Consider the following 22,324-nt stretch of genomic DNA (forward strand, 5'->3'; position numbering starts at 1 on the left):
ATAATAATTCTCCTCCTCCTCCTCCTCCTTCTTCTTTCTCTTCTATTTTTAACAAAAAAGGAGCTTTTGTCCATATTCCACATTACATTTTCCCCTTTATTCGTTGAATACATTTTTCCATGTTAATAAAAAATAGTCTCTGGCCAGAAGTGGTGGCCTATGCCTGTAATTCCAGTGACTTCAGAGGCTGAGGCAGGAGGATGGCAAGTTCAAAGCCGGTCTCAGGAATTTAGCAAGGCCCTAAGCAACTTCCAGACACTGGCTCAAAAGTTTTAAAAAGGACTGGGCATGTAGCTCAGTGGTTAAGTATCCCTGGGTTCAATCTCCCCTATCAAAAAGAAAGTAAGAAAAAAGTCTCTGAAATATAGTATCCCTATTTCAATATAAATGTTATAATTTATTGGACCAACTTTTTACAACTGGATAAATTTGGGTTATTTCCAAATTCTTTATAAGCAACAGTGCATTGAACATCTTTGTTGCAAAATTTCTGTTTACATCTTTATTTCCTCAACTACAATTCACAGTTACTTTGTGTGTGTGTGTGTGTGTGTGTGTGTGTGTGTGTGTGTGTGTGTGTGATGCTGGAGATTGAACCCAGGGCCTTAGTACATGCAAGACAAGCACTCTGCCAACTGAGCTATATCCCAAGCCCCCAATTCAGTGCTGTTACTAATGATACTTGTGACAGCTCACTAATCCTGTGAGATGCTCTATGAAATAAAATTTCTGCAAACATACTTTTGGGAGTCCTGTGATTCTGTGTGGTTTTGGAAATCATTTTAAAAACTCCACATATTCTTCTGTGGTGCAGTTCAGTTTGGAAGCCACCATGTACAGACTCAGCTTGCATTTTACCCAAGGAAAGCTGTGCTGATCAAGGCCTGAGGGAAGTAGTGGAAGAAAAATCCACAGGGCAGGGGATGTCTGGCTCAGTGACAAATAGCCCAAGATTAATAGAAAGCACACAGCATAATCCACTGAATTTACAATCATGATGTGCTTAGAGTATTATACAGTAGGAAGAAATGTTTTGGCATAATGTCTTTTAAAAAATTCACAATACTTTGAAATAAGGCACATTTGTTTGGAAACCAAACTTCTTAGCGCACTTTTTTTTTTTTTAAAAGACTGTCCTTACAGTACTGAGTTTTGAGGGAAGGCTCCAGATGGAAAAACAAGCACCATTTCAGCAAAGTCAAATAAAGGGCCAAGTCTAATAATTCTGAAACTTATTATAGTGACATCTCACAAGGCAAGCTTGTTAAAACGCGAATTTCTGGGTCTCAATCTGCTTAGTCTAACTTCTCTGCTATAGTCCAGGCCTTAAATTCTAAATCTATACCAAGGACTCCCCAGAAATCTGATGTCAGAGGCCCTGGACCACAACTTGGGAAATTAGTTCAGAGGGTGTTTTGCTAAAAATTACTACCAAGATTCCTTGAATTCACTGGTAATTTCTCTAGAATTCCCTGGTTACCTGTCCGTGGGTAGCAGGGTTAAGGCTGAAAGGTCTTTTTGTTGGTGGTTTGTTTTGTTTTGTGAGACAAGGTCTCCCTAAGTTTCCAGGCTGTCTTCAAACTTGCAATTCTCCTGCCTCAGCCTCCCCAGTGGCTGGGATTCCAAGCAGGAGCCACAACCTCTGGCCTGAGAACAGCTTTTAATTATCAAGCAGGGCACCAAGCCCAGAAGATGGGCTCTGTGACCCACAAACTTCTGGGACATCCTTTCTGGTCTCTTTCCTTGGGGTAAATTTCATGTAACCCTTTTAGAAAGCAGGGGCTGTCAGGCTGAAGGCTATGAAAAGCCTGGGGATGGGCTTTTAAAATCTGTAATTAGGGAAAATGGGAAAACAGGCTGGCTCTGCTCTTTGGCTCAAGGAACAGGAACCGGACACTTAGCATTTAGAAGCATATTTTTGTGGGATCCCGGTTCCTCTGTGAGCCCTGATGCCCTAACTTTCTGCCCCCTAACACTCCTCCTTCTGATGCCCTTTTCCCTACTTTGACTAATTCTGGAGTCCAATTAAAGACACAAATACTCAAATCTTTGACCCAAACACATAGGCAGAGCCCTCAACCTAGAGAGTTCGGGTTCAGCCCATGGGGGTGTGGGGTGGGGGGAGTGCTCTTTCAGCTGTCATGAATTCAGGGGGCGCCATCCTTGCTGCAAAATAGTCCAACTACCTCCCACTTCTGCCCCCTTCAGGCCACCGGTTGCAGAGAGGAGTGCTGCTCTCCGGGATCAAAGGTCGCGGATAACGAAGCTCCCAGGGCTCTGAGCCAGGCGCCCCCGCCCAGCTCCCGAGATCCGAGTTGGGGGCGCGCGACGGACGGGGAGCCTCGGCAGCGCGGAGCGCGGGGCTGCCAGGAACGCCATGTCACTCGCGACCTGACCCTACCGGCCCGCCCTGTCCCCGGAGGCGCGAGCGACTTGGGCCGCTGAGGGTAAGCGCTGCCGGGCCCCCAGGCTTTCTGGAACCCGGCACCAGCCCGCGGGGCGATGGCCAGAAATCGGGGCTCCTACCGGGACCCCACGTGCCTGGGGCGCAGGCTGCAGTGTCAGAGCCGCCAGGTTTCAAGTTCAGATGGCGGCGACCTTGCGGCTTCCCCAGCCCTCCCCACTTTCGGATCTGGAAAGAGTGGTCTTGGGGCGGAGGTGGTGGTGGTGGGAGGTCGCGCAGTGTGCGTGGACACCGCTCCTGCATGACAGAGGGCGGAAGTGTCCCTTGTCCCCATTCTCGCTTGGTGCCCTTTTAGGCCTTACACAGCCTGGGCCTGGGCAGCTGCCCACTTTCTCCTTTGCCTCTAGAAAACACACCGGAAGGGGGAGCTTTGGGTCAACAGGAGGTTTTTCTGTCCCGAGAAAGGCCCGCCTTCCGTGCACCTGGTTTTAATAAGAGCCTGGGGAGAAATATGGCCAGGGGCCTGAAGGATCCCCAAGAACTTGTGTCCATAGAGAGAAAGAAGGTGCACGTGGGCCGTACGTGCGCAGACGCATTCCCTGTACAAAGGCTTGTAAAGCCTCGTGCACTTTTCAAGTTTAATTGTAGCCTGGAGAGGATGTAGGTTGTAGTGATGTTAGAAATGGGATATAAATAGCAGTTAAAAACACATTTATTAAAATCGGGGACAAGGAGACTGCACAGTTGTGCACAATGTATTCTTTTCTTCCCAGTTTTAATCACACACACACAAAAAGGAATATAGAAAAACAACTGCGGCTCCTTCCTATACTCCCACCTCCTTAATCCATGGGCACACATATTTTTACATAGTTGCAATTAGAAGTACACCACATTCTCATTCTGGAACAAGGGAGGTAAATTACACCCCACAGGGGAAGTGTTCATTAGTTCTAAGGAAAAGATCTCAATACATGAACTGGAAGTTTAAGATTGTATCAGGCTTTCAACCTATATTATAAAAGTTTAAAGGATAAAAGACATGAAAGGCTTTCTAAAAAGACCCTTATGAGACATGTAAATATATATTCACGCACACTCTTATTGCATCTTTGTTTAAAGCCAAGGGGAAATTTCTTTCCAATGTAGCCCTTTGATCTTTACAATCTTAAAAAAAAAAAATTACTCTTACTCTACCTTGTACTAGAATTTTGAGGACATGAAGTTTTCATGAAAACTTTTTTAAACCCTTAATCAGCGTTTAAGCTGAGATCTCAGGGTCTTGTGCTTCTGTTCCCTTTTGTCTAGAATGCTTTTCCCTTGCCTTTGAATTGCTTCCTCCTCCATATTCAGATCTCAGCTCAAATGTCAACTTCCCTGACATCTATGCAATTACATTGTTTTATTTTCTTCAAAGCACCAGCTGTGATTGGAGATAACCTTGGTTTAATTATTGCCATTGTCCCATCCCCTCGAAAACATAAGCTCCAGGAGAATAGGGGTCTTGCTGTTTTTCTTGCTATTGTTTTCTAGAACCATACCAGCTCTTCCACACTGCCAGTGTCTACCAGGACTAGCATTTCAGTAAACACTAAAATAATAATAATAAAGTTCACAAAATCAAATGTGACCCTTGAGGAACCATCTTTAGTTCCCCCATGCCCCACCTCCTGCCTTTTCCCAGAGTGCCTTGGGCATGAGATTGCTCTCTGATCTGGTGGCCCATCTTAGAGTCCTACCCACAGCGTCCAGGCCAGTTCCAGGAATTAGGCCGTAGAGACAGTTGGAGCGCAGGCAATATCTGTTGGATGGGGATTGTGAACTAGAAAGCAACTGGGACTGTCCCTTGGGGACTGGACTGCTGGCCACACAAACCCTCTGACCCTTTAGCACCCTCTAGGGCTTGGCTGCCTGTGTGAAGTTCTAAGGTTTGTGCATTGTGGGAGCTGCTTGAGAAAGATGCTCTGTTTATGTTGGCCTCCAAGGACAGGGAATAATTATGGGAGTGACAGGCTGCTCAAGTCGAGGGCTTTCCACCAGACTGCTCTCTGGACTGCTTGCAGGCAAGGCCATGGATTCCCGTGGACTCCTGTGTGGTTCCTTAGAGCCATGTCTCAGAGGAAGCCTCGGTGAGGAAGAGCCTGGGGTGGAGACAGAAAAGTTTTGAATTTTCCTGTGGTTCCTTGGGAGTTGATGGTTGTTGAGGACCTCAGAACAATACTGGAGTGAAGTGTCCTGTTTGTCTTTCTTCAAGGCCACACAGGGCTAGTTCTCAAAGGCTCCATGGTCAGAGTCTGCATGGATGGTAGTGAATGAATGTTCTCTCCTATGCATTATAGACAGCATTTTGGTAGAATGGAGATCACTGAGTCAATCACTTATGCCACCAATCTTGTTCTTCTACCTTATCAGGGAAGCACTATTATCACTTCCAATTCACAGATGAAGAAACTGAGGCTGGATAACTTGCTGAAGATCTGTGCTGTCAAATAGTGGAGCCAGGATTCAAATCAGAACCTGTGTTTTTAATTTCTACTAATGGCATTTCTTAGGTATCACTGGTATAACTTGTTGTATTTGAGCTTAAAATAAATGAGCCATGCATGTTGGCACATGTCTGTAATTCCAGCAGCTTGGGAGGCTGAGCAGGAAGATCATGAGTTCAAAGCCAGCCTCAGCAAAAGCAAGGCACTAAGCAACTCAGTGAGACCCTGTCTCCAAATAAAATACAAAATAGGGCTGGAGATATGATTCAGTGGTCAAGTACCCCTGAGTTCCATCCCTGGTACCTGCTCTGAAATTCATTGCCTTGCCAATGTACAACATAAAATGCATACTTCTGATGTTTCTCTGTGAATTAGGATTTTTCTCTGTTGTATGAAACCATGTCAGAAATAATAAATTTACAATATAAGAGTGGCTGCAAATTCCACTCCCAACCCTCTACTTTATATTTTATATTTATCAAAACAGCCTACTATTCTCAGTAGTTCACTTAATAATAAGAAATACTATACAGTTTAATTTAAAATAAATGTATATAAAATGAGGTGCCACCTATGTGTACATGTTAAAATCTGTGTATAAGACAAAAATCATTAGTAAAAAGGATCTGGGGTGCAAGAAAGAGAAAATTGACTATCACTGTCATGAGAATATCATTGAAGTTTGGGCATTTGATGGTGTATACACAAGGCTAAATGTTATTTCTTAATTCAACAGATATGTATGGAATGATTCTTATTTATAAAGCATTGTGTTAAATCCTCACATAAACTACAGAGACAAGGCAGGTTGATATTCAAGGCTATAATACTTTCGTGACATTAATAAACAACCAACTGTATTGAAACCCTTGACACTAATCAAAGCTGATTTTATGAAGAATCATGTGATTCCTGAGGAATTAAAAAAAAAAAAGCTCAATCATTTTATGAATTAGCATTTGAGTTTGGTGCGTGGTGCATACCTGTAATACCAGTGGCTCAGGAGGCTGAGGCAGGAGAATCATGAGTTCAAATCCAGCCTCAGCAACTTAGTAAGGCCCTAAGCAACCCAATGTGAGCCTGTTTCTAAATAAGATTTTAAAAAGGGCTGAATTCACAGTCTTGCTAACTGGCAAAATGCGTTGAGAGAGGGAGAAACAACAACAACAACAAAACAACAACAAAACTCTTAAGATTTCAAGATTGGGTGGTACTGAAAAGAATTGACAGCAAGGGCTTGGATTGTGGCTCAGTGGTAGAGCATTGCCTAGCATGAGTGAGGCAACGGGTTCAATCCTCAGCACCACATAAAAATAAAATAAAATGAAAATAAAGATATTCTGTCTATCTACAACTAAAAAAATATTAAAAAAAAATAGACAAACAAGGGGCTGGGGTTGTGGCTCAGTGGTAGAGCATTTGCCTAGCATGTGTGAGTCACTGGGTTCAATCCTTAGCACCACATAAAAATGGGTAAAATGAACGATATTGTGTCTATCTACAACTGAAAAATAGAAAAACAGTCTTTTTTAAAAAAACATAGACATCAAGAAGCAGAGGAGCTAGGCACATGCCAACAGAAAAATAGATACATACCAACAAAAAAAGTTGGCACATACCAACTTCACACCACTGGATGTGAAGCTGAGAAAGTTGGGATTCCGGTTTCTGTGCTGCAGGACTTTTCTGAGCCTTTGGAGAGAATGCACTTCCCAGGTGACTGTAGAAGCCCTAGTTCATTCCTCCGCAGGCATTTCTCAGTTCTGACTTTGGAAATGTATCCACAGACCAAGTCTACAAGTAAAGAGAAAGCGGAGTCCTTTGCATCTGCAGGTTGTCATCTTAAGCAACATCAGTTCTACACTGTAGTCCAGAAAGACGTGCTAGGAAGACCTAAGCCAAGGACACTTAGTTTGGGACCAGATTAGTTTGCCTCTGTCCATGTCTTCCAGCAGCTGCTCTAGGCCCCATTTCATGGTGCCTTGGATTGATGGGGCTTATCAAGGTTGAAAGGAATATGAGTGAGAATTGCGTACTTGGGTCTGCAGGGTGGAGTGTGACCGAGACTTGTTTCTACCTGAGGATACTGTGCGCCTCTTTCCAAGGCCCGGAAGAGGTGGAGGTCCTGTTTCTGTTGCTGGAGCTCCATTGCTGCTCTTGTTTGGATGCTGTTTCCTTTAGATCCTGGTCCTTCTGTTAGGAAACACCATGTATATTACTTAACTCTAGATCATCCAAATGGACTCATCTCTGGGACTATGCAAGCTCTCCACGTGACACTTAATGACATGATTTCACTTACATTAATGCCTGCTCTTATCAGAAAGGCATCCTTGTGATCTTTGATAAACACCTGGCAAAAATACATAAAACTTGCCATTTAAGCCATTTTTAGGTGTGTGCACAGTGACATTGAGTATGATTATGTTGATGTGTCCCCATCACCAGATCCAACTCCAGGACTCCTTTCGTTTTGCAAAACTGACATTCCAGACCAGTTAAACAGTAAGTCCCCTTCACCTTCTCCCTCTGGTTCCTGTCAACCACCATTCTTTCTCTGTATGAATCTGACTAGCCTAGATATCTCATATAAGTAGAATCATACAATATGTTTCCTGTTGTGCCTGGCTTATTTCACTTAGCACAGTGTCTTCAAGATTCGCCATATTGTAACGTGTCAGAATTTTCTTCCTTTCAAAGGCTGAATCATATTCCATTGTATGGATATACCACAGGTTGTTTACCCATTCTTCTCTCCATGGACACTTGGGTTGCTTCTACCTCCCTGAGATCTCAAGTTCATTAAGTAGCCTTTCTTGGAGCTTCCTTTACACAAGTTGGAGAGTCCTTTTGGATTTGTTTCAATGACATTTGAATTGATAGTAGAAAATCACCATTTTGCTAAATCAGTGTGTAATTGGGCCCGTCAGACTTCAGAGGAAAAAAAAAAAAAAACAAATTACAAAACCCAACAAACCCCAACCTTTCTAATTCCAGTTTTAAGTGGACTGAGTAGCAGTAGTTGTGTACTTGATTGGGAGTCTTGTGGGAGGAGAAATCCCTTTCAATTATAGAAGGGGAAAGGGCTGTCTTAAGGGTTTGCAGTTCAGTGTTGGGGCCCTCCATGCTTCCTAGGTCTTGGCAGGGTCTCTCAGGTTTGGGTCCAGAGGTGGAAAATCAGCAGGTTGGTTGGGATACCAATCCTGGATTCCACAAAGAAGGAATTTGGCTATTTCTCAGGAACATGCTAGGTTGGGGGCTGCTACTGGTTCTTTGTTTGGAGTTGGAAAGAACAGATTAAAGGGGGTTTTAGGGGAACAGAAGGAGGTGTGAAAACCATCAAGAGTCCTTATCTCAGCCCACTTCCCATCCATCCTTCTTTTCTTTGAAAGAATAATTTGGTTCATGGAGAGCAACATAGTTTTGACTGAGCTAGTAGATGTGAAATAATTTCAAGGCTAGCTGAAAAGTAGCCAGTTGATAAATTTTATTTCCCTTTTTCCAGCCTTACAGGGCACAAGCTTTATCATTTGAATCCACATGTTCCCAAACTGTGCATGGAGGCACCTCGGGGCATTGCAGTAGTCACAGGAGTGCTATGAGATATTTAAAAATTTTGGGAAAAGACAGCTATATTTGACGTCTTCATATGGGTTACCCCATGAGTTACTAGCTTGAGTTAGTTCATAGTGTCCCCGTTGGGATGATGTGCTACATTCATTTTCATGGTGTTGTATCTTTGTGAAGCTGGTTTTTCAGGGGTTGCCATGATAAAAGTTGAGTACCTCATGAAAATCAACATGGAACAGGAAATGAGGGGAGCAGGTTACAAACTGATTCCACCGTGCCCAATAAGTGCATATATTCCGTTAAATAATTGCGATTTGTGATTAGTTAGGAGTGGAATAAAATATATGTTAAAAACTTATATTTAATTTTTCAAGTGGTTACTGGATTTTGAGGACACAAAGACTTTTTGTTTTTCAAATTCAGTACTTAACAAATGGAACTGTTAGATGTTTCTTTTACTCACTCCATGGGTACCAAAAAATTATTGAGACACTGAAAACATTGTGTACCAAGAGAGTTTGGGAACCTCTACTTTAATCTGTCAGAAAATACCCAAAATATTGTATTTACTTTTAAATACATCAGACATGGGATTGGGGATGAGATGCAAAAAAGAATCAAGTAGATACTCAGGGATTTTTAAAAAAGTAAGTAGCTTTATTTTTCTGATTATACAGTTAATATTTTTTGGTTATATAAAATACAGAAAGATACAAAATTGAAGGAAAATAATCCATATTCCACACCCAAGAGATAACATATGCCATTCCCAAGAGATAACAATGGATAACATTTTTGTGCACTTTTTTCTATGATAATTTAAGAATAGATATTTTAGCAAAATTGAACCATGTATCTTATTTTACTACTTCAAAAGTCACTATTTTAGAGCCATATTTTCATGTTAATGTGAATACATTTGTGATCATATATAATGCGTACATATTTACTTTAAACAAGTTTACAGATACACTTTCCAGGGCCAGAAGCCTCTCAGATCTGAATCCTTTATTGCTAATTGCAGGCTGATTACAGTAAGAGTAGCTCAACTGTGCCCTCTTGTGGTTTGATGCAGAACTTAATGTTTTCCTTTAATTATTTGTGTAGGCCTTGTACCCTTGACATGGAGAATATAAAGGTGAATGATATAAGAGGTTTTCTAGGAGATCATTATATATAAGGGAAGATGAAACATATAATCAAATAACTTTGAAATAAAATAGGAAGTAATCAGTGTCACAAGACAGCTACAGTTAAAATCCCATAGGCACAGAGCTTATCCCTGAAGATTAAAGACTTAAATGACACATGGCAGTGGCAGCCATGAGGATAGCAGACAACGTTTGTTGCTGATGATCAGCAACTGCTCTTTGCATTTTTCATGGATTTTCTCTCAGCTAGGCCTTTAAGTATAAGTAGGTTTGGACCTAGAGGGCTGATGAAGAGATAGAATGGAGGGGGTGGTTCTCCAGGTAGAAAACTGTCTACAAGGGCAAAAGTATGGGAATCTGTACAGAAAAGAGTGGACCTTGCTTAGGTGAAATGCAAAGTGACACCAAAAGTTAGGCTTGGCCTTAAATCTCAGGCTAAACAGTGTGAACTTAAGGACCAATGATTCTAGCTTTTTGATGGGAAGTAATTTGATTGGAGCTGGATGTTTAGAAGACTAACTGTTTAGCAGCATGAAAGAAGAGAGCCTCAGGGTAGAGAGACCAGACTATTGCAATGGTCCCAGCAGGATATAATGCAGTTATGAGTAGGGGCATAAGATATGGGCAGGTTATGGACTTGGTTAGGAAGCCAGCCAGCAATGACAGGATCTCTTTCTTGATTTTCTTAGTTTTATTGTTCTTGTCAAGTCACAGTGACATTTGGTGTACTTTGAATGGAGGTCTGTATACCTAACAGGCTTGTTTTATGTGAGCTGAAGAGAGGATTTCTTCAATGTTCATATGCTGCTTCCCCCACTTCCAAGAAAATAATTATTTTAAGAACACTGGCTAGACCTCACTGTTCAGCCAATGATCTTGTCATTTTGCAAAAGACCAGGTCCTATGGTAGGGCACACTAATCCCATCTGTTCTCTTAAATTTGCAGTGGTGACATGCTATTTGGAGAGTGGTGTCACAATATGTTTTCTTTACGTTTTTCTAATGAATATACAACCAAAAGGACTTTGCTGAACAGGAGCAAACAGAATTTGGACTAGGCCTGAAGAACTGATTCCAAGGGTGGGAGATAACTGGCACTTGCCTGATTAAGGAAGTTGCAGCATGCTGTTTTGTGGTTATTTAAAAAGATGACACAGCTCATTGAGATGAGTGGAATGTAGTGTGCCTTCCAAAATAATGAATTTTAAAACCTGATTTATAAATGCTTCTAAAAGAAATCCTGCCTTTAATGTAGTAAGTACGGAGAGCAATGATTGTCAAAGCAAGGTCTGCTGTTCATCAACATCTTCTTGATGGGCACAAGCCTATTCCGAGAATGGTTAGGTGCTATTTTATAATAAAAAGCTAAGTACATAAACTTGCATTTGTCTCTAATCAAGCTAGTAATAATGGCATTTTCTTCCCAGTTCTTTGTGATCTCTGGCTTTACCTTGCCCATGTGGGTGTGTCCACATTTGAGGGCCACTGATGTAAAGAGAAGTGATTTAATGAGATTTCTTTGTATATTTCTTGGTAACTAGTAAACTTCTCTCTATTTTATGGGTCCTCTTAAATATTGTTCTTGGAGAAACTGCGTTGAATTATAATGCATTTTAAAGATAATTAAGCTGAATGGATAAAGCTATGTCAGGTATTTCTAGGGCATGTAGGACCTGGAATTCAAGAGAATTTGTATGGCTTTTTTTTTTTTTCCTTTCTCTGAATGTTAGAGAATATGGCTTCTGCTCATGGGTGAAGAGGTGTGACTGAATATAACACATCATGTAAGTTCCTGAGTTTGTGGATCACTAATTAACATGCTTGAGTTATTTCAGGCTTTACTGGAATCATAATTCAAAACTGATTTGTCATTAGTATATAGCAGTATCATATTTCAAACTCTATCAGATCAGAGTTATGTACTTTATCACTTTTTAACCGTTTAAATTGCATTCCTGTTAATAGGATCTATGTTTTAACATCAACAGGCGGATGGTTGGATTGCATGGTTCACGTCTAGTTGAGTTTTCATGGCTAATTAAGCACATATGTACTAAACTAACCCCTCTACTTAGAAGAGAAGGATTTTACTAAATACGAGCAGATTTTTATAACAGGCAGCTTATTTTCATCTGCTTAAGTAGTTTTTAAAAACATGAGCCATTTTTCAGTACAACTGTATCTTAATGTGTTAACTTTTTTTTTTTAATACAGATTTCTTTCACTGGCTTAATGGGAATTCACAGAAATCATAGCCTTTTAATTAAAGCCAATATGTTTCAGTGCCAAATATTCTGAAGAATTCCAATGAACCAAAAAAGAACACATTTCTGAGTTGGAAGTGTGCATATGGGACCCTTCAGGAAGCCTGACAGAAATGCCTGATGGAAGGATTTGAAGCAGGAAAAAGATTAATAAAAAGAACTTCAATGTGGTTTTCAGAATAGCTTAAATGATGTGGGTAGTGAAATAATTTTCTACACCAAAGGATGGTTTGACTGAAAAATTGAGGCTGCTGCAGACTTTTGATGTAAAAGTCTAAATCTGACTTCAGTTCACTTTGAAATAATACAGAGAGTCCATGATAGCCATCTTTTTTGAACATAAAACTAGCACAAGCGACTATTTTCAAAACCATTACAAGTGATCTGATAAGCAAACTTTGGAAAACAAGGGAACAGAATATTGAAATCGAAAGGATCCTCGAAAAATCTAAGAAAGTCACAGATTCATTTGGTAACAGTTTGGTTAAAGAGAAAGAACCTGGCATGAGGAATTGGCCCACACTCAACTCATCTCAGCACTAGGCAAGTCAGTCAACCTTGACACATTTCTTTTTCTCAGTCTTAAATAGTGGTTATATGTACCTTCACCCACTTAGGAGGTGGTTGTGAAAATCCAAATGAGCCATTGTGTACAGAAGTTTCTTGAAAAGTAACGTAAAAACATTGTGAATTTCTGTGGTTTTTTAAATAATGACCAGGGACCATTCACAATTGTCCCCCTCAAGTATTTAGCCCCTAAAGAAAGGTTACATGGACAGCAATGAATGTCTGATTGAATGAATGAATAGTTCCTTTTGCTCTAGATTATTTTTCTCCTTCAGAGACTTGGACCAAAAATAAAAATAAACATGTGGTTTGGGATTCTTTAGAGTTTTACACAGGTGTACTGTTCTGGTACCCATCCAAGCTTTGACCATGTGTATAAATACAATATATTTTAATAGACATCCTAGTTTTTATATAATACAGGATGTTTGGTGGGATTTTTTCCTCTCTTGATATTGGATTTGACCACTACAGTCTTGGTTGTAAATGCAACATTTGAAGAAAGCCAATAACGGTTAAAGCTCCTCTCTGTCCTTACCACTGATCCACCCCTCTCGTTTTGGGCTCAGACTCTTCTCATCCTACAGGTTATTTACAAAAGCATAGGACAACTTGAACAGGAAAGAGGGGAGCGTCCTCTTGGCTGTTGCCTTTTAGGGGAACAGTGTTCATGTTTTTCTCCTTTCTCAGATGGAATGAGTTTGGGTGTGTATGCGGGGTGATTCTCCCGATAAATTGAATGAAGGGAGGACTACTCCTTGCTTGCAAGGAAGGAAAACTGGGTTTTTGGTTTCTCTGCTCTACATCGGCTTGGTCAATGGGCATGCAAATCTGTCCCTTGGCCTACTAGAACAGAGAAGAGAACTGGAGAGGGATGGCAGGGTACAGAGAGGGGCCCAGCACCTCTACCTTTCTGGTCCCCACATGTGCAGGCTGATGTGGAAAGGGTGCTGGAGTGTACCATGTCAGGACTGTGCAGTTCTGCTGGCTTTGAGTTCTAACTAGTTTTCCCACCCAGGAGGGTGGCCCACCGAGTAAGGATGTGTCCCAAAGAGTTGCACTTCCAGCTCCAGCCTGCTCTGCAGGGGAGGAAGGTGATGAGACTTAAACATTTGAGTTGAGATTGGTACGTGTTGAACTAATTTGCAATGAGTGATGGAAGTCACCTGAGATACACTCGTGAGTCTGGAAGGGATATTTGACAACTTATAGTTGAGAGTAGTGATTAGAGGATTCAGACACAGAAAATAAAACAAAGCCCTAACTGTTTCAAGTTTGTATGGCACTGAGCAGAGACTCTTCCATTATTATGCAGATTAAAATCGGTGCACATGTGGTTTGATCCCAGGTTACTTTACATAGAATCCAGATTCTGAGCAGAATCTGGGCTAGTAGATTTCAAATGCTCTTCTAGGAAGTCAAGGGTGGGGTGGCTGCCCATAGAGTTTGCTCAGGACCCCAAGGGAGGGAGAAGAATGGGGTTTAGGTGGTGGGCTTATGGAGGAAGGTAGAGGTGCTGAGAAGGTGGGACTTCTCTCTCTTGCTTTAGCCAGAAAAAAGTTAGCTTTTATTTTCTTTTACACATCAGTCGTCACTGTAAGACGTGTGGCAGGGACATCCTCCAAAGACATTTCCCTTATTTCTGAGACCAGTAAACTGAAGTTCAGACTTGGGAAGTGACAAGCCACAGGACCCTGAGTGGCAGGTTCAGGATCGAGATCATTCAAGCAGCCTATTAAAATGGAAGGGTTGAGTTATCCTCATGAATCCAAGAGGCCTTTATTGAGCATCTTCTACATAGAGTCATGCAGGGTTCCCCCCCCCCTTCTCTTCTTCCTGAAAAGATTGATGAAGTTATTGCATCCATTTGGTGCCTCGACTGCCGGAAAAATAACAGCCAGCAGGGGCCTTCTTGGGTTACCTCGGTAAGAGATCTCTGCAAGTCAAACACTATTAACTTTAATGTGGCAGCTTTGATGGTGGGGAAGAGACAGCTGACACCATATTTCCTTAACAATAAACCACTCTGACAGATGAAAACAAACAGGCTCAAGATAACATATAGCATTTCGGAGAAGAGGGCCAATAATGAGCACAGACGGATGTGAGAGGCTTTCCTTGAAAGCCGTGTGCCTCCATCTGCTGTGGAGACTTCTGAAAGGCAAGGCTCTTGCAGAGACCACTGCCTGGCTTATTATGTGGACAGCCTGGGAGGAGCTCTCAAATGAACCCAGGACTCCTGTGGGCCTTTCTGAAGGCCCTCTTGAACTCCACTTTAGTCATCAGACTTGAGTGTTGGTGGTTGTCTATCCAGTTCTAGAAACCTGGGCAATAGGCCCCTCCGTCTTTACTGCCACAGGGTGACCTGGCCTGCTGAGGTCATCTGCATGGGCTGAGCTCCTCAGATTCCAGAAATGATCCTGTGAGCAGTGGCTGCTGCACAGGGGGCTGCCAGGACTCATTCCATCTTGGCAGATACTAATCCAGTACTTGGCCTAAAACAAAGAAAACAATGCCACCAATCAGGGTTAGACCAGGTTTGGTGCTAATACCTGTTGGAGGTGACAAAGAGGGAGATGGTGTATAATTTGGAGCTCTGAAGGGATATGATCATCAGTCCTTAAACTCAGATTTCCGTTAGACTACGATGAGTGACAGATCGTTCTAAGAATTGTTTATCTCGGTGCCCTCCCAAGCCATGTCACTTAGGGAACACCTGTGTTATATCCTTTCACTGGGGCTTTGAAAGGATCACTATAATTGTACTTTTTAACTTTTACATTGTTTTCTACACATATTTTCTCTTTTGAATGTCACGACCTCCCTGTTGAGGTGGTTTTTCTTAGTCTGACTGGGTTGCCTGGGGCCATGTAAGTAGAAAACATCAGAACGAGGGATGGAGGGATTTCAAGGTTCATTCTACTCTGAGGAGAAGCTCTGAGGGGTGTGTGTATGTGTGTGTGTGTGTGTGAGCGCACATGCTTGTGCACACATGTGTATGGGCTGGTGGTGGGGTAGACAGTGTCTATAAAGCAGAAGAGCCCACCCTGAATTACTCATAGAAACCTACTGGTAATCCCAGAGCCCTAGTTTAGCCTTCAGTGAGATAATACATTGCCCACGCACCTCTTTCATAAGGGTAATGTTTTTTATTTATATTATTCTAGGCATTTATGCAAATTCTTAATTTTATACTTACTCTTGATACTAATGTTAGAGGTACTCGTATTACCCCTAGGCTATAAAGGAGGAAATTGAAGCTGAGAGACAGTAATGTTCCCAAGGTCACACAGCTGGTAACTGCCTGTCCCTGAGTCTGTGCAAGTCCCTCTGTGCCACTCCATGCTTTTATGTTTGTTTGTTTGTTTGTTTTTTAGGTATCACCGTCATACAACAATTGGTATATTTTAAAGTATTCAATATTATGTTCTGACAACCTGCAAATCACATATGCCCATGAAATCATTACTATAATCAAGAAAATGAACACACTCATCCACCCACAAAAGATTCTTCATGACACTTTGAAATTCCAATCTCCTGCCCTTCTCCATCTTCTTTTCAATTCCTCACATGCTGGGGTTTTGTTCTGAGCTTGTGGTCAGAGGTGAACAATGGGAAGGAGAGAGGCCCTGATTAGACTAATCTGGACTTTAATAAAAATAGTAACTGACCATACATGCCAGCTTCTATGCTAATGTTTGTCCACATGATCTCATTCACCTTGACAGTGACACCGCCAGGTGAGGGAGGGGTTCTGACCCCGGCCCCATAACTGACCTATTGTATGGATTAGGAAGAGCAATTTAACTTCTCGAGGCTTCAGTTTCCTTGTCTGCAACAGATGAAAATAGTGAATCCTTTACGAAGATGTCTCGAAGATGAACGAGGTCATGCTACCAGGCTGTTGGCATAGTGCCTGGTGTGTAGGGAGGACTCCTGGAAAATGGCTGTATTTATTATGATGAGGTGGGCATTATTATTACCTTCATTTCCCAGGAGAGGCAGCTGAGACCAAGAGAGGTTATAGGTCCCATGGCCAAGACCACGTTGTAAATGGAAAAACTGGACTCCCGTCTCCTGCCCTTCACTGCGCTCTATCCCTTGATCCTTGGTTCTTAGCTTTGATGGAGAAATCCTCCCTATTTTCGTGAGTTGGCCATGAAAAGAAATTGAATGTTAAAAGCTCAGGACACCTCTCTTTCCCCTGCAGTGTAGAGATAACTTAAACTGGGAGAGAAGCAGTTTCCATTGATGACAGAATGCAGATTCAGGATGCTCAGAACCAGCAGGAACCTTCAGGAAGAAAAGTATGAAGCTCTCTCTGAAGGGCAAGCATTCTGATAGGGGTGTGGAAGGCTTGCTTTAGAAGCAGCTCTTGTGAAACAGATCTGGGGGTTTAAGATTAGGATGAACCAGCTATGCTACGTGGCATAGCTGCTTAAGAGGCAGATGTGATCCGAGACATACTTTTGAATCATGATGGCTCTGGGATCCCCAAGGGAATTTAGGGATTTTGTAGTCTGCTTTGTTATTTGACAGTTGAAGAAGCTAAGCATCTTTTTATGAGGTCACAAGATGAGTTTGGAGTCATTGCGAGGTGACAGGCAGAATGGACTTGCTTGCTGGAGACCACAAGCCTTTTTTGATCCCGGCCTTTGGAGGGAAATCAGGCTATCTCAGGAGACAGTGGGCTCTTCTCCCTGGAGGTTTGCAGATAAGAGACTGACTGAAAAACACAGATAGTCCCAGACTTTACAACTTTATGATGGTGAGACGTTGACGTGCACATTCAGTTTTAGAAACTGTCTTTCAGGTTTTGAGTTTGTATTTTTCGAGGGCTACTGATTGGTGGTAAGATCTCTATCATGATGCTGGGTGGTGGCAGTGAGCTGAAGCTCCTAAGGAGCTGCACAATCACGAGGGTGAAGGAGTGACACTCTACAGCGTGCTGTATGGTAATAAATCACACGAGATCTTCAACACTTTATCATAAAATACACTTTGTGTTAGATGTTTTGTCCAGCTGTAGGCTCATGTAGGTGTTCTGAGCACATTCACGGTAGGCCTGGCTAAACTGGGACATTCCGTAGATCAATCCTATTCTTACCTTTCAGCAGGTTCAGGAAACCAAGACTTAGAGAAGTTCAGCAGAGGCCTCCCCCAGGAAAGTTTTAATGATACCTGGCCTAGAATTCTAAGTTTCAAGTTTGAAAGAAACGAGGAAATTCCTACTGTCCCTTCCCACACCCTTGGCTGAGGTCAGATTTCTCTGCCACAGACACCCTGGAAGACTTGGGTGCATGAGGACCCTTACAGCCACAGATGATGATGACTCGTAATTAGCTGTAGCCCTTGTACTCGGGTGCCCAGGCTGGGGGCAGGGACAGTGAAAGGGCTCAGGGCCTCAAGAACATATTCCCTTATCTTCCAGCATGAGAACGCCTCTGAGAGACCAGGTGATTGTTCTTTGGGAGCCATAGACTATGGCAGCCCAGGACTGAGTCTGCGTGGCCCACGCTGGTTTCTCCTGGCCCCTTTTCTTCCCAGCATCACAGCAGCCCTAAAGATGCTGCTTCCAACTCTGACTCTGGCTGCCCATCCCCATTCTCAGGGCTCCAGCCCAACAGCTCAGTGAGAGTTGTAAATGAAGCCTGAAAAAGAGGCTACTTAGGCAGAGCTGATGCTCCTGATTTCCTCTTTTTTCACCCAACATTTGTGCAGCCAGATGAAACCCTATTAGGTGAGTACCTCGGGCATGCAGGTGGGAGGCACTGGGGGAACGCAGCCTCTGTCCTGAGTGGAGAGTATCATGCTTACGCCCGGGGGAAGCCCTGCCCTGGTCTATTCTCCAGGCAGGGAGGTGCTGGGGCAGGTTAGGTGTCTCAGAGCCTCACTCTGTATTGTCCCCTTCATGGAGCACTGCTTCTGGGCTGCCCTTTATCAGGTGGCAATTGTCCCTGGATGCCATAGCCTGGCTTCTTTCTTTGAAAAGGAGTACAGAGCTCTTCAGAGCCTGGACTGTTTTGCTTTATGTGGACTCAGGCACAAGGGACACAGACAGTCACAGGCTGCCTAGAATTTCCATGGCAGCCTTTATTGTGATTGCTCCCGGTAATGACCAGGAAGCTGGGCTGATTTAGCTGTTATTAATTTCAAAATGTCAAAACTCTCTGCCCTCTAGTGGTTTTTTGAGAAATATTCACAACATTATCTGGAGAGGGAATAAGAAGAAAAAAAAATAGAAAGAAAGAAGCCAACTTTTAATTACAAACTGGATTCAGGTTTAAACAGAATGATCAAAGGGCAGGGTGACTGGAGAGAGCAGAGTCCCTTCTGCTTCTGTGGCCTCTTCCTGGCCATGGATAAGCTTGGGCACAGTCCAAACCAATTTTGACTATTTAAAAAAAAAAAAAAGCACATCCCTTAAAACAAAACTCATTTTGGATTCCTTGTTCTTGCTCAAGACAGTGCCTCTAAAGTCCTTTGACTTGTCACCGAAGTGTGTTCACATGACTGAGTGATAACACGGTGGCTTACATCAAACTTCCTATTTTCCTTAGAAAGCATCCCTTTGGCATTGACATTTTTCACCCCATAACAAGAATTCTATTTTTGAGAAGAAAATGCCCTCAGAATGTTGAGTTGAAAACGCCTCTCGTAGCCTACCCACCTTAATATTTGACTTTTCCTATTACTTCAAAGTGAAGACAGATCTTAATTTAATATGGTGGGTTGAACTGCGTGTTCCCTTCCTCAAGTTTTTAACTTTACCCTTAAGTTGACTCTTGCCTACTCGGTGACCTTGCACCCTAATTTTTCCGTTTACTTCCTGTACTGCATTTGAAGTGCCTATAAATCACATCTCAGGTCAACCCTCTCTTGAACATGAATAATATTTGTATTCTCGCTGTGCAACACGATTTTACAACAATGCCAATTTATTTTCTTTTTTTGGCAGTCTAGGCTTTCATTCTTTTTTCTTTTCTCCTTCAAAGCCCTATATATTTCAAGTCTTTCTTTTAGCTTTGGTGGTGAGTGCTGTTTAAAGCACTGACTTTTCGCTTCCAGAGGTGCATCTGGAAAACGTCACACGTGAGGTTCTAGGTGGGCTGACCTGATTTGATGTGGGTTCAAGGCAGAATTGGGCCCAGTCAGTGGCTGTGGTGTGGAGGCAGAAGTAGAAGAAGCTATTGCAGGGACCGAGACCCTGGTGAACGGATTCTCACCTGGTACTTGGGTTGGGCACTTGGTGCAGGCTTCACTGCCCCTCCCGCTCCACGTAGGACCCTCCTTTAATTAAAATCACATACTTTGATGATCTTGTAATCATTGATTTGTTTCCAGAAGCTATCAGGTTGCATGAGTCAGCGAAGCAGAAACAAGATCTACTGACCTTGTGAGGGAGGGAAATTCAGCATTGGGCCCGGGGAGGGTAAAAGCAGATAGAATTTTTATTTCAATATTGTCTTCTAAGAGCTTAGCTGATAAACCCTGGGCTAGTTCCCATGGTACCATTCCTTTCCCTTGTGAAAAATCATTCAACTATTGCTTGTGCCCATTATTCATTTTTGTCCTTATGAGTTCTAAGTATGTTGGGTGTTCTTTGTTGAAGCACTTAGAATTCTAAATTTATTTGTGCCCTTCCATGGGGAAAAATTCATCCTGCACCTGCCCAGGCAGTCAGCAGAACTGACAAATTTATGGGGCCCAAGAACTTCAGAGTATCATACCTCTGGTGAAATGGTGAGGGTGCGGCTCAGTTTGTCTATGGCTAGACGGAACAGAATGACTGAGAGTCTGACTTGCAGTCAGATGGCTTCCTTACCTGACTGCAGGCAAGTTGCTTACCCTTTCTAAGCCTCGTTTTTTTTTGTTCTTTCTTTTTTCAACTTGAAAATGGAAATAGCAGTGATATAAAATGAAGATTCATAGAGGTGATGCATGGAAGGTTCTTAGCACATTGTGTTCGGTGAATGCTAGTGATAAATATGAGGATGGAGGATCCTTTGTAGAGCATTGGTCATATAAACTTGGACTGTAGGGTCAGAATGGTCTGAGTTGGGACCCTTATGTCTTCTTAGTTCAATGGTTGTGGAAACCTCACACACCCACCCGAGCTCCACCTCAGGGTTGCTATAGGCTTGTGTAAAGTACAGGTTGCTCCTGGCATGACATGTGAGGCTCCTCAACAAAAACTAGCTCCTTGCCCCTTCCCCAGCTCCCCAGACTGATGGGTCTTGGCTGCACTTGACCTTTCAGCCCTAAATTTACTTGATATAAGTTAGATGAAAAGAAAGGGAGACCCCTTAGTTGGATACCCTCCCTTTAAGTTAAAAGCAACCATTCAACCCTTCCTTTCAAACACCAAAACCCCAGAAGCCTTTGGCTCCATAATATAAAATAACAAGTTAATTGAAACAAATATTGCTGTTTTATTAAATCAATACGTGTGTTGTTACAAAATAATGAATAGAAAGTTCTCCTAATCTTTCCTCTATAGAACAAAGTGCCCTGATAGGGAAGCTGTGCCCAGCGCCATGAAGAACTTTCGGGACGCCCAGTGCTTTGGATGTCAGTGAGATGGTTGGAAAGATGTCATTGCTGCCTACTATCCCTGTGTCCTAGTATCATGCTCGGCACCTGGTGTACCTCTGGGCAGAATTTTTTTTTTGCTTAAATGCCCAGGAGGACTTTTCTCTTTTGTTAATAAAGAATTAAACTGTCAATAGTGTTTTCTGGAGGTTGGAGAGGAGAGAGCAGGGGCTTCATGGAAAGGGAATGACACAGAACAGCTCTCTGCTCAGCTCCGAGGCGAGGGCTTGGCTACTCCACAGGCAGGTCCGTGAGAAACAGCGACACCCGCTCTTGGTGTGAGCAGTCTGATTTCTGCTTACATACACAGACTTGATTTATAATGGAAGTCCGGACAGCATCTGAGTCTAATTACCTGGGTATATGAAAGTTCAGGAGATCTCAACTAAGTTAGCAATTCAGGGATGCGCTTTACCAGAAGCAGATGGAAAAAATAAAACACTTTAGTTTATGACTATTTTTCTATTCGGGGGAAGGAGAAAGAACAAAAAGAGTTGCCAAATTGATCCTTGTCAAGCACTAATTAAATATTATTCATGATTAATTTTGATGTTGATGTATTCAGTGTTTTAACAGTGTCATAAATATCTGAAAGAATGAAATAACTCATTTTGTGTAGCTATAATAAATCATGCATACCGCAGTCCCCACGTGTCTGTCTGAGCCAGCCCCTTGTTATTTTTTTTTTTTAATATGTATGCTTGTTAGTGACTCTTCTGGAATGTTATTAAGGGATGTGAAGGAACAATATCCTAATCCTGCTTTGCAGTTGCCATTGCATCTGATTAAAAACAAATACATTAAAAATTATGAGATAATTTAAGAATTAGAGATGGATACTGAAGTATTAACAGATGAAGTGACATAGCATCTGGGACCTGCCTTTAAAAGCATCTGGGTTGGCTTGAAGAAAGGTTGAAAATCTTGAAATAAGACTAGCCATGAATAGGTAATTCTTTTTTTGGGGGGTGTGGGTACTGGGGATTGAATTCAGGGGCACTTGTCAACTGAGCCACATCCCCAGACCTATTTCGTATTTGATTTAGAGACAGGGTCCTGCTGAGTTGCTTAGTGCCTTGCTAAGTTGCTGAGGCTGGCTTTGAACCTGCTATCCTCTTGACTTGGCCTTCAAAGCTGTTGGGATTACAGACATTTCTTTGAGAAATAAAGAGTTCAAGTTTATTCCTTAAGAAAAATTGTGGTAATTAATTTTCATTGTAAGCATATATGCAAGATATGAATCTTGAGTCAGAAAATGTAGTTGATGCAGTTTGTGATTGACTAATG

The 22,324-nt window shown here is 42.3% G+C and overlaps 1 protein-coding gene across 3 annotated transcripts in view; it reads left to right on the forward strand.

The window, feature by feature from the left end:
- The first annotated feature begins 2,191 nt into the window (after positions 1-2,191).
- The window catches only part of LOC101968734 (uncharacterized), a 168,011-nt gene continuing 147,878 nt past the window's right edge, over positions 2,192-22,324 (forward strand). For 2 of the 3 annotated variants that reach the window (XM_040284555.2, XM_040284554.2), the window contains exon 1: positions 2,192-2,447. The gene's annotated coding sequence lies outside the window, so the exon portion shown is untranslated. The remainder of the gene's footprint in view (positions 2,448-22,324) is intronic. The other variant, XM_005327444.5, reaches the window with a different exon arrangement.

The sequence above is a fragment of the Ictidomys tridecemlineatus genome, chromosome 4 (assembly GCF_052094955.1).
Source record: "Ictidomys tridecemlineatus isolate mIctTri1 chromosome 4, mIctTri1.hap1, whole genome shotgun sequence".
Taxonomy (NCBI): domain Eukaryota; kingdom Metazoa; phylum Chordata; class Mammalia; order Rodentia; family Sciuridae; genus Ictidomys; species Ictidomys tridecemlineatus.